Genomic DNA, 12,500 nt, shown 5'->3' on the forward strand with positions numbered 1-12,500 from the left:
TTTTTCTTAATTCTTGATAATGGAATATTTAACCCTTAATTCACTGGGTACGTCAGGCAAAATTAATAATGTCTTCTGTGTTCAACTGTGCAATCAATTAGGAAATGCCTTCACCTTTAACTTCTATTCAATTCATATTTTCCATTACCTATGACCTCAAAATCTTGGTCTTATTGATGTAAACACAAAAATCATTTCTTCAATGCAATGCAATAAATGGCAGAAAATAAATGTTCAAACATACATAACATCAATTCAAATCAATCAAAACATTTCTGCAACAAAAAATATAATTATGTGTCATGCACATCATAACTCATCAAGAGCATTACTCATTTGTAATCAGTATCAATAAACATTTGTAAAACATCATTATGGTACCTTATTTACTCATCAATATCATCATGATAAATCATTGTTAATTAATGGCATCAAAAGAAATATTTCTCACCTTCTTCATAAAAATAATGAGTAAAATCAAAAACTCAAATATATCAATGTCTTAAATCATCAAACATCATAATCATTTCATAATAAAGAAACATATTCAATACATAACAAAATCATGTTTATAAATTTGAATCTTATTTGCACCTTGTCTGCGTATTATTTTTATCTCAAGAACTTCAATTCTCAACTATATATATTGCATTCAGAAGGATATTCATAAAATTCAAGTGACAGGAACTTACATTTCAATGTTAAAACTTTTCTTTAAAGAAATAAATTGCAGACTGTCTCAATTAAAACACCTTATTTATCCTTTCTTCAAGGATTCATCTACTACACAGGCATAAAAATCAATTCGTGTGTTTCCACATACACTCTTTTTTTTTAACTTCAAAACGAAAGGTTTAATTATTGTAATTCATCATATGTACTTAATTGTTCACTATTACCTGCATAATTATTATGGGTCTAAAATATCCCTTTGAGACATTCAACTTCAAAGTTCATTATTGGTGCACATCTTATCTTTTAATTACTTAAATCTTTCTTTATTCATAATTATTTAAGTTAACTTAATCATCATCAAAACATAATAAAATTCATTGTATACATGCATGTTTATCATTGTTACACGTGTTACACTACAAAAAAATATCAATCAATGCATCGCCTATAAAATGCAGTAATAATTCTTTTGCTCTAATGGCATCATTATTTATTCAAACTTGCAAACAAAATCAATACATTTGTAAATATTCAATCACCTATGGGTTCATATTTCACCTGTCTTCATTACCCATAACTTTATCAAAAACTTTTCATCTTAGTTTGCAACTCAATATTCTCTGTGGTCCCTTAATTAATTGTTTGGAGACATTTATGATTTGGACCTTCTTTCTTGATTACGGAATACATATGCAAATTCTAGGATAACACACTTTACATAATTAAAAGATTTCACTCATTTGTTACCCTCAATATTTGTATGAGTGCCCAGATATTTTTATTTCGTTTCCCAAGGAGTTTAGTAGTCTTTCTTAAATCTACCTAACAAAAAAAAATCTGTTTCCCATATACCGAGTTATTTCAAAGTAAATTTGTTCTCTTTAAGTAATTGTTATTAGTCTTCTATGTTGGTCTATATATAGTTCGCAGGACATCCTCAACCCCTTGCTATTATTTTATTTGCCCCCCTTTCTCTATTTGAACTTGACTTATCATGGGTTATTTCACCCTTCTTACTACAAGAAAAATATCGCACAGTTTTCATTAATCTCTAATAAATTCGGGTGCATTTCCCAAAAGAATTTCTATAGACACGAATGTCTAGTTATTTATCCTGGTCTCAAATTATTCTGTTACAGACTCATCAACCCTTTCTTTGTTAAATCAAATTCTATGTAGACCAGTATGTTTTTATCATTTGTCAAGTTCTGGGAACAGACCCCCTGGTAGTCCGTTGGTACCACCACTATGGGATTGAGAAAATGCAATTGTAATTTCTAAAGGATTCTTACCCTTATATGACCTTTATACTTCTTATACGTAGGCTTTAATTTTACAATCTCAAACATCTATCTTCGGTCAAAAATTAATTCATCATTAAATGCAGTCTTTGATTACTGGATGTCCTACTAACTTGAGCATGAGTTTTTGTTAGTATTTTGTTAGTATGTCAGGAATTTCTATTCATGAACAAGTATTTCTCCCTATTCTTGGTATGTATTCCTTTAAGCAATATGCCATCCTGTTATATGATTCCTATTTTTGGGAGTAATTCATCTACAACATTTCTATTAACCTTCGGTTTCTCTTGTTCTATTTTAATTCTTCCTATTTCTAGGTCTCCTGCCTGACAACTGAAACAAAATATTGGTAGTTATATTTCCTTTTAACATCTTCCTGTCCTTTTAAGTAATCTTTCTTTTATCATCATAAACCTACCAATAAAGTGATTTATCCTGGACAAACATCCAGTACTTTAAGGCTCCAAAGATTCCTTTTATTCTTTCATCCACAATAGTCCTTCTTGGACTGTAAAATCACAATCATTCTTATGAGCAATAAGCACATATACTCTATGCCCTAAACAAATTTTTAAACTTCTCTAGACCATTATTTGGATAATCTATCCTACTCGGTTATTTTTCCTTCAATTTAAGACTACTCTCATGATTCATTACCCTTCTTCGGGTTTTACCCTTTTAATGAGACATTTCTTTTTATATTTATGAGGCTTCACACTTATTTTTTTATAACTCCTGGGTAAGAGATCGGGTTAAGGTAATGTAGGATCAAAATTCATTTCTCTTCATTATTTATAGCCTTCTATTTCATTTGCACACTACATAGTTTTAGGTTAACTTTATTTTAAGGCTTGGGTAATTTAGCAAATACTGCTTATTATCCCTAAGATCCTATCATTCCAAAAAAAAAATCTTTTACATCTGTCAAATCTTAGTGGAGCAGGATTTCCACTTTAACCCTTATTTCTCTACATATCTTAAATCTATCTACTCTTTTTACTTACCCTATTCAAATCTAGGGATGGGTCACTCTTTAATCTGGCTCTTTATCCTGCTATTCTCCCTATTCTAGACTAGTTCTATTATTCTTATGGCTCTATATTCTTACTAAACTTAGTAACATCATTCTATAGGCTTATTCTTTCTGTCTCCAAATTTAGATCATCATTCTGTCAATAGTTAGAGGAGCTGAGTGAGCCCGTCGACTTCACTCTAATTTCTAACATTCTTCAAAATGCTAATAGCCGTGAATGGCTTGTATTCTTTGACCATGGTACTTACAATATTTTACTCCTCAATAATCGAGCCAAACATTATTTATTATCGGGATAGACATGTCATTTATATTCTACTTATGATGATCTACTAGTCTAACTTCTATCCTCTTAGGGTAATACATCTCGGGAGATTTATAAGGAGTCTTATTGATTCATTTTAACACTCACTGTGTTCGTTATGGGGCGTTGGCTGATAGGTAATATTTCATGATTCATACCGGTATTTAAAAGTTTTAATAAGTTTTTGACAGTTTTTCTGGGCAGGTTCTCTGGCGCCGATGTTTCTATTCTTTTCTGCCTAACCTATCGCCTGCAATGGCTAATCTCTGCCTATTTCTCATCTATCCCTATTTCTATGCTCCTTATGGTAAATGTTTGCCCCTTTCTGATTACCTAACTGTAATCTCTACTCCTTTATTTTAGAAGTCATTACCCGCCATTCAGATGAGGTATTTTATCCGGAGTAGTATTAATTAATTAGTGTGCTTGTATTTTCCTTCATCTGAACTTCATTATTGTCTCTTTTGACAGACTCTGGCATCCTATTTTTAGTTAACCTATCTTCTTTATCTCTGCGGGTTATTTTTATTTAGGCATCATTATGACTTCTCTAGCTAAATTCTAGCTTTTTATATTTTCAGTACTGATCAGACTTTATTTATTTAATAGCATCATAGCTCATTTATTATTCATATGCCTATATCTTCATCTTAAATCTTTGTGCCTAACAACAACATATTACATATTTCGTTTAATTCTATAAGCCTATAGCTTCAATTGCCTATGACATTTATTTCTTGGAATTCCCTCTTATTTAGGCTATTCTATTTTATTCACTGTATTTCTGTCGACATTCTATTTTATTTATATGGCGCCTGTCACATATTGACAAGGAGTATATCTATTCTTGGCTACTCTTCCTATTTCTCAACTTTATTTCTCCTTGTCTTTTTAATCAATTTCCATTTCCCTTTCTTCGTCTGGAGTCTGTTTCTCCTGTCAAATTCGTCTCCTACAAAGTGGCCAGTTTTGTAAAAGACTTGTCTTTGACAAGTAGAATCATACCCTGACTATCTCATTTTTTTCCTTTTCTTTATTTTAAGCCTGCACTTCTCACAAACAAAATTCATACTTCATCATTGTATCGTTTTTGAACGATATCTTAAGGCTCTATTGGGAAATGTTACAAAAAATGACATCTTTATTCATCATTTGGCACATTTTGGCATTTAATTCTCTACCTAACCTGACGGTTCATACCCCTTGATTTTTACTTGTTTGCATTTCATTTCTGCATATCATTTTATTTTCACCCTTAAAATTTGGAAGCAGGTATTTCTCAATATTCTATCAATGTATTGCATCCTAGTATATCAACTATATTTGCCAGAGTCTCTATAAGATAAAATAGTCACTTGCAACGTGGATGTACCTCCGCTACATATGCCTATCTTTCCTATATAAATTTTTTTTTTTTTCGTCTTCCTGTCTTCCTTTCTATCCGGCTAACTATTTTTAATTCTTTTCTTTTCACTATTTGGAGGATTTGTATTTCACTTTCTTTGTGCCGGAGGGCTTTCTGAGAAGTGTCTTTGTTTAATTTCATGATGGGGTTCTTTATCTCTGTGCCTGCCTTTCTCCCTGTATGTTTTCCCTTTTTCATTATGTTACCTGATTTCTATCCCCTTTTATGTAATCTTTCCCTAGACCTAAATGTGTCATCTTTATTTCTTTAAACTGTCTTTGACCTAAATTTCTGCCCATTATTCTATTTAACTCTAGGGTAATTTTTGCGCCTCGTTCCAGTCTGCTATTCTAACTTCCCTGCATCTATTTAAATTACTCAAAATTTCTCTGGTAGGATTTTGTGGCTATTAGTCCCTTAGGATTTTTCTTCCTGATTTCCTATCATTTTGCTATTTTCCCTTTTCTTCTTGTAAAACTCATATCTAGGATGCTATTTTTCACATTTTTTTTTTTTAATGCCTCATTTATTTCAATATATAGGGAATTATCATTAGCAATAAACTTACCTTTAGCAATGGAATCCTGTTCTTTTTACTGTTGCTACGTGATCCTCCATTTGTGTGGCAAATTCATTTACCGAGCCACCCTCATATTTTACCTATAGGAACTTTCGTAGATTTGTTAACCTATCTGTCTCTTTGACCGATCGCCATAATTGCCTACATTATTTTTGAAACTCACTCAGATTTGCTGCATTTTTAAATTACTTACCATTCAAGGTTATGTGAGCATCACTTACATTTGTATACACGGTTAACATAGCCTGTTCAATTCTGCTGTCTCATTGTTTATTCTCAGACTAACTATTCTACTTTCAATATCAGCTAACCACTTACACACGGTATATTTCTCTAACCTTCTTTTATCTTGGTTATTCCTACCTATATTTCCACAAAAACTGTGTTAAATTCCCTACTGAATTCATATTAGCGGGGTTAGTAATGTTTGTTAATTCTTCAAACTCACTTTTTTATGGGACTTTGCTCGTTTGTATTTTTCACCTACTTGCGTAATTTTAAATCACATTTCCCTTTTACATATTCTTTGGGCTAACATCATTACCATCACTTTAAAAAATCATAATACATCTTATTTTACACAAGAAAAAATACAAAGTAATTCATGCATCATTCAAGAAACCCTAGCGAATAAAAAAAAATTCCTATTCTTAAACGAGAGACAAGTTTTTTTTTTTTTTTTTTTTTTCACTTTTAAACTGAGAGACTTATTTAAGAGAGAGATTCTTTTACTCACATTTCTTCTTTCTTGTCCTTTTGTTTTCATCTTCTTCGCTTCGGTAATGATTTCTTGAAATTAAATTCTTGTTTCTTCTCACGTCCTCACTATTATTTGGCTTCTTGATGTTTATTCTGCAAAGGTGTACAACTGGTATCTGGAAGAATTTAGTCATTAATATATGCACTGAAAAATATCATCACGGCATTTTATCCATTTAAGCTGCCACCATTTGTGATGCTTTGTTGGGCATTTTCTTTTTCTTTCATTAAGCACCACTTTAATATTATTTTGATTAAATAAATGTATCTCTTCAATCCTTTCAGTGCAAAAATATTATCTAATTCTAGACCCTCAGGAAAGTGGGTGATGGTAAAATGCCGTATAGTTCCTTAACTTTACTTCTGGAACTTTGATGTACATTAGCTTTACAGTAATCTTCTACATGGGTTTAAATACAGACTGGATCAATATAATTTCTTGAAGATTGGAGGCTGCAACCGTAGACTTCTGCTACCACTTCAGCAATTGGGAGGCGAAATACTTGACTTCTATTTATGCGGTTTGGGGATCGCTTCTTCATAGCTGTGTCTTCTCTTGGACACGCTTCTTGGTAATTTCTCCTTCATCGAAGATAATCTCGTACCTCCCGGATGAAAGGTAATTTGTTGGCAGTTAGGGAACTCGGTCCCTTCGTTGTCCGTCTTTGTAAAATATCTTGTTAACTTGACGGTTAGTTAGTGCCGGCCAACTGTGCACCAGGGGCAAGGCCTCCCCCATGACGGGGGGAGAGGGAGAAGGGACAACCGTTTAACGCGGTTACTTGTAGGGAAGAGCTGGTTCCTCGATGCGCTTGTTGCTTAAGTATCCCAGAACAAGGGCGTTGTAATTGCGTCACGTCATGTGACTCTTCTTGTGTTCTATTGGTCCCTTCTTCTGACGTAATGGTAACGTCATACATATGTCACTTCCGATTTCTCGGCAAGGTAACCGACGCGCATTCCAATTGCGTTGTTTTGGCCAATTTATCGCTTATGTCAGCACTTTTCACAAACAGTGCCTCTCAACTACCACCTCACTCTGATTTAATTTTTCTCGTCTCTCTCTCTCTCTCTCTCTCTCTCTCTCTCTCTCTCTCTCTCTCTCTCTCTCTCTTTATTTCAATGTCTCTCTATCGTTTAACTAACGAATAAAACTCATAAAATACTTGATCAAATACACATATCACTTTATTCAGTATGAAATATTTTCCTTTACATGACACCACTCGGTCACGTACCTGAATTCCTGTGGAATTCACATCTTATTAACTCATTTCATGGTTTACCCAAAAATAATTCATCAATAATTCATCATCTCCAAAAGAAATACATTTCAACACAATAAATCAAAAACATCATCATCAAATAATATGCATTTCAATGCAATAAATCAAAATCATCATCATCAAATAACATGCATTTCAATGCAATAAATCAAAATCATCATCATCAAATAATATGCATTTCAATGCAATAAATCAAAATCATCATCAACAAAATAATAAGCACCTTAGTGCAATAAATCAAAATCACCTTCATCCAAAGAAAATCATCATCAATCATTTTTAAAATAATGCAATTGCATAAGTTTATCATCAATATATGTTTAGGAAAAACTTCCTGTTCCCTTCAAATAATTCAACACAATATTGAAACATATTATTTTTCTTAATTCTTGATAATGGAATATTTAACCCTTAATTCACTGGGTACGTCAGGCAAAATTAATAATGTCTTCTGTGTTCAACTGTGCAATCAATTAGGAAATGCCTTCACCTTTAACTTCTATTCAATTCATATTTTCCATTACCTATGACCTCAAAATCTTGGTCTTATTGATGTAAACACAAAAATCATTTCTTCAATGCAATGCAATAAATGGCAGAAAATAAATGTTCAAACATACATAACATCAATTCAAATCAATCAAAACATTTCTGCAACAAAAAATATAATTATGTGTCATGCACATCATAACTCATCAAGAGCATTACTCATTTGTAATCAGTATCAATAAACATTTGTAAAACATCATTATGGTACCTTATTTACTCATCAATATCATCATGATAAATCATTGTTAATTAATGGCATCAAAAGAAATATTTCTCACCTTCTTCATAAAAATAATGAGTAAAATCAAAAACTCAAATATATCAATGTCTTAAATCATCAAACATCATAATCATTTCATAATAAAGAAACATATTCAATACATAACAAAATCATGTTTATAAATTTGAATCTTATTTGCACCTTGTCTGCGTATTATTTTTATCTCAAGAACTTCAATTCTCAACTATATATATTGCATTCAGAAGGATATTCATAAAATTCAAGTGACAGGAACTTACATTTCAATGTTAAAACTTTTCTTTAAAGAAATAAATTGCAGACTGTCTCAATTAAAACACCTTATTTATCCTTTCTTCAAGGATTCATCTACTACACAGGCATAAAAATCAATTCGTGTGTTTCCACATACACTCTTTTTTTTTAACTTCAAAACGAAAGGTTTAATTATTGTAATTCATCATATGTACTTAATTGTTCACTATTACCTGCATAATTATTATGGGTCTAAAATATCCCTTTGAGACATTCAACTTCAAAGTTCATTATTGGTGCACATCTTATCTTTTAATTACTTAAATCTTTCTTTATTCATAATTATTTAAGTTAACTTAATCATCATCAAAACATAATAAAATTCATTGTATACATGCATGTTTATCATTGTTACACGTGTTACACTACAAAAAAATATCAATCAATGCATCGCCTATAAAATGCAGTAATAATTCTTTTGCTCTAATGGCATCATTATTTATTCAAACTTGCAAACAAAATCAATACATTTGTAAATATTCAATCACCTATGGGTTCATATTTCACCTGTCTTCATTACCCATAACTTTATCAAAAACTTTTCATCTTAGTTTGCAACTCAATATTCTCTGTGGTCCCTTAATTAATTGTTTGGAGACATTTATGATTTGGACCTTCTTTCTTGATTACGGAATACATATGCAAATTCTAGGATAACACACTTTACATAATTAAAAGATTTCACTCATTTGTTACCCTCAATATTTGTATGAGTGCCCAGATATTTTTATTTCGTTTCCCAAGGAGTTTAGTAGTCTTTCTTAAATCTACCTAACAAAAAAAAATCTGTTTCCCATATACCGAGTTATTTCAAAGTAAATTTGTTCTCTTTAAGTAATTGTTATTAGTCTTCTATGTTGGTCTATATATAGTTCGCAGGACATCCTCAACCCCTTGCTATTATTTTATTTGCCCCCCTTTCTCTATTTGAACTTGACTTATCATGGGTTATTTCACCCTTCTTACTACAAGAAAAATATCGCACAGTTTTCATTAATCTCTAATAAATTCGGGTGCATTTCCCAAAAGAATTTCTATAGACACGAATGTCTAGTTATTTATCCTGGTCTCAAATTATTCTGTTACAGACTCATCAACCCTTTCTTTGTTAAATCAAATTCTATGTAGACCAGTATGTTTTTATCATTTGTCAAGTTCTGGGAACAGACCCCCTGGTAGTCCGTTGGTACCACCACTATGGGATTGAGAAAATGCAATTGTAATTTCTAAAGGATTCTTACCCTTATATGACCTTTATACTTCTTATACGTAGGCTTTAATTTTACAATCTCAAACATCTATCTTCGGTCAAAAATTAATTCATCATTAAATGCAGTCTTTGATTACTGGATGTCCTACTAACTTGAGCATGAGTTTTTGTTAGTATTTTGTTAGTATGTCAGGAATTTCTATTCATGAACAAGTATTTCTCCCTATTCTTGGTATGTATTCCTTTAAGCAATATGCCATCCTGTTATATGATTCCTATTTTTGGGAGTAATTCATCTACAACATTTCTATTAACCTTCGGTTTCTCTTGTTCTATTTTAATTCTTCCTATTTCTAGGTCTCCTGCCTGACAACTGAAACAAAATATTGGTAGTTATATTTCCTTTTAACATCTTCCTGTCCTTTTAAGTAATCTTTCTTTTATCATCATAAACCTACCAATAAAGTGATTTATCCTGGACAAACATCCAGTACTTTAAGGCTCCAAAGATTCCTTTTATTCTTTCATCCACAATAGTCCTTCTTGGACTGTAAAATCACAATCATTCTTATGAGCAATAAGCACATATACTCTATGCCCTAAACAAATTTTTAAACTTCTCTAGACCATTATTTGGATAATCTATCCTACTCGGTTATTTTTCCTTCAATTTAAGACTACTCTCATGATACATTACCCTTCTTCGGGTTTTACCCTTTTAATGAGACATTTCTTTTTATATTTATGAGGCTTCACACTTATTTTTTTATAACTCCTGGGTAAGAGATCGGGTTAAGGTAATGTAGGATCAAAATTCATTTCTCTTCATTATTTATAGCCTTCTATTTCATTTGCACACTACATAGTTTTAGGTTAACTTTATTTTAAGGCTTGGGTAATTTAGCAAATACTGCTTATTATCCCTAAGATCCTATCATTCCAAAAAAAAAATCTTTTACATCTGTCAAATCTTAGTGGAGCAGGATTTCCACTTTAACCCTTATTTCTCTACATATCTTAAATCTATCTACTCTTTTTACTTACCCTATTCAAATCTAGGGATGGGTCACTCTTTAATCTGGCTCTTTATCCTGCTATTCTCCCTATTCTAGACTAGTTCTATTATTCTTATGGCTCTATATTCTTACTAAACTTAGTAACATCATTCTATAGGCTTATTCTTTCTGTCTCCAAATTTAGATCATCATTCTGTCAATAGTTAGAGGAGCTGAGTGAGCCCGTCGACTTCACTCTAATTTCTAACATTCTTCAAAATGCTAATAGCCGTGAATGGCTTGTATTCTTTGACCATGGTACTTACAATATTTTACTCCTCAATAATCGAGCCAAACATTATTTATTATCGGGATAGACATGTCATTTATATTCTACTTATGATGATCTACTAGTCTAACTTCTATCCTCTTAGGGTAATACATCTCGGGAGATTTATAAGGAGTCTTATTGATTCATTTTAACACTCACTGTGTTCGTTATGGGGCGTTGGCTGATAGGTAATATTTCATGATTCATACCGGTATTTAAAAGTTTTAATAAGTTTTTGACAGTTTTTCTGGGCAGGTTCTCTGGCGCCGATGTTTCTATTCTTTTCTGCCTAACCTATCGCCTGCAATGGCTAATCTCTGCCTATTTCTCATCTATCCCTATTTCTATGCTCCTTATGGTAAATGTTTGCCCCTTTCTGATTACCTAACTGTAATCTCTACTCCTTTATTTTAGAAGTCATTACCCGCCATTCAGATGAGGTATTTTATCCGGAGTAGTATTAATTAATTAGTGTGCTTGTATTTTCCTTCATCTGAACTTCATTATTGTCTCTTTTGACAGACTCTGGCATCCTATTTTTAGTTAACCTATCTTCTTTATCTCTGCGGGTTATTTTTATTTAGGCATCATTATGACTTCTCTAGCTAAATTCTAGCTTTTTATATTTTCAGTACTGATCAGACTTTATTTATTTAATAGCATCATAGCTCATTTATTATTCATATGCCTATATCTTCATCTTAAATCTTTGTGCCTAACAACAACATATTACATATTTCGTTTAATTCTATAAGCCTATAGCTTCAATTGCCTATGACATTTATTTCTTGGAATTCCCTCTTATTTAGGCTATTCTATTTTATTCACTGTATTTCTGTCGACATTCTATTTTATTTATATGGCGCCTGTCACATATTGACAAGGAGTATATCTATTCTTGGCTACTCTTCCTATTTCTCAACTTTATTTCTCCTTGTCTTTTTAATCAATTTCCATTTCCCTTTCTTCGTCTGGAGTCTGTTTCTCCTGTCAAATTCGTCTCCTACAAAGTGGCCAGTTTTGTAAAAGACTTGTCTTTGACAAGTAGAATCATACCCTGACTATCTCATTTTTTTCCTTTTCTTTATTTTAAGCCTGCACTTCTCACAAACAAAATTCATACTTCATCATTGTATCGTTTTTGAACGATATCTTAAGGCTCTATTGGGAAATGTTACAAAAAATGACATCTTTATTCATCATTTGGCACATTTTGGCATTTAATTCTCTACCTAACCTGACGGTTCATACCCCTTGATTTTTACTTGTTTGCATTTCATTTCTGCATATCATTTTATTTTCACCCTTAAAATTTGGAAGCAGGTATTTCTCAATATTCTATCAATGTATTGCATCCTAGTATATCAACTATATTTGCCAGAGTCTCTATAAGATAAAATAGTCACTTGCAACGTGGATGTACCTCCGCTACATATGCCTATCTTTCCTATATAAATTTTTTTTTTTTTTCGTCTTCCTGTCTTCCTTTCTATCCGGCTAACTATTTTTAATTCTTTTC

The sequence above is a fragment of the Palaemon carinicauda genome, chromosome 14 (assembly GCF_036898095.1).
Source record: "Palaemon carinicauda isolate YSFRI2023 chromosome 14, ASM3689809v2, whole genome shotgun sequence".
Taxonomy (NCBI): domain Eukaryota; kingdom Metazoa; phylum Arthropoda; class Malacostraca; order Decapoda; family Palaemonidae; genus Palaemon; species Palaemon carinicauda.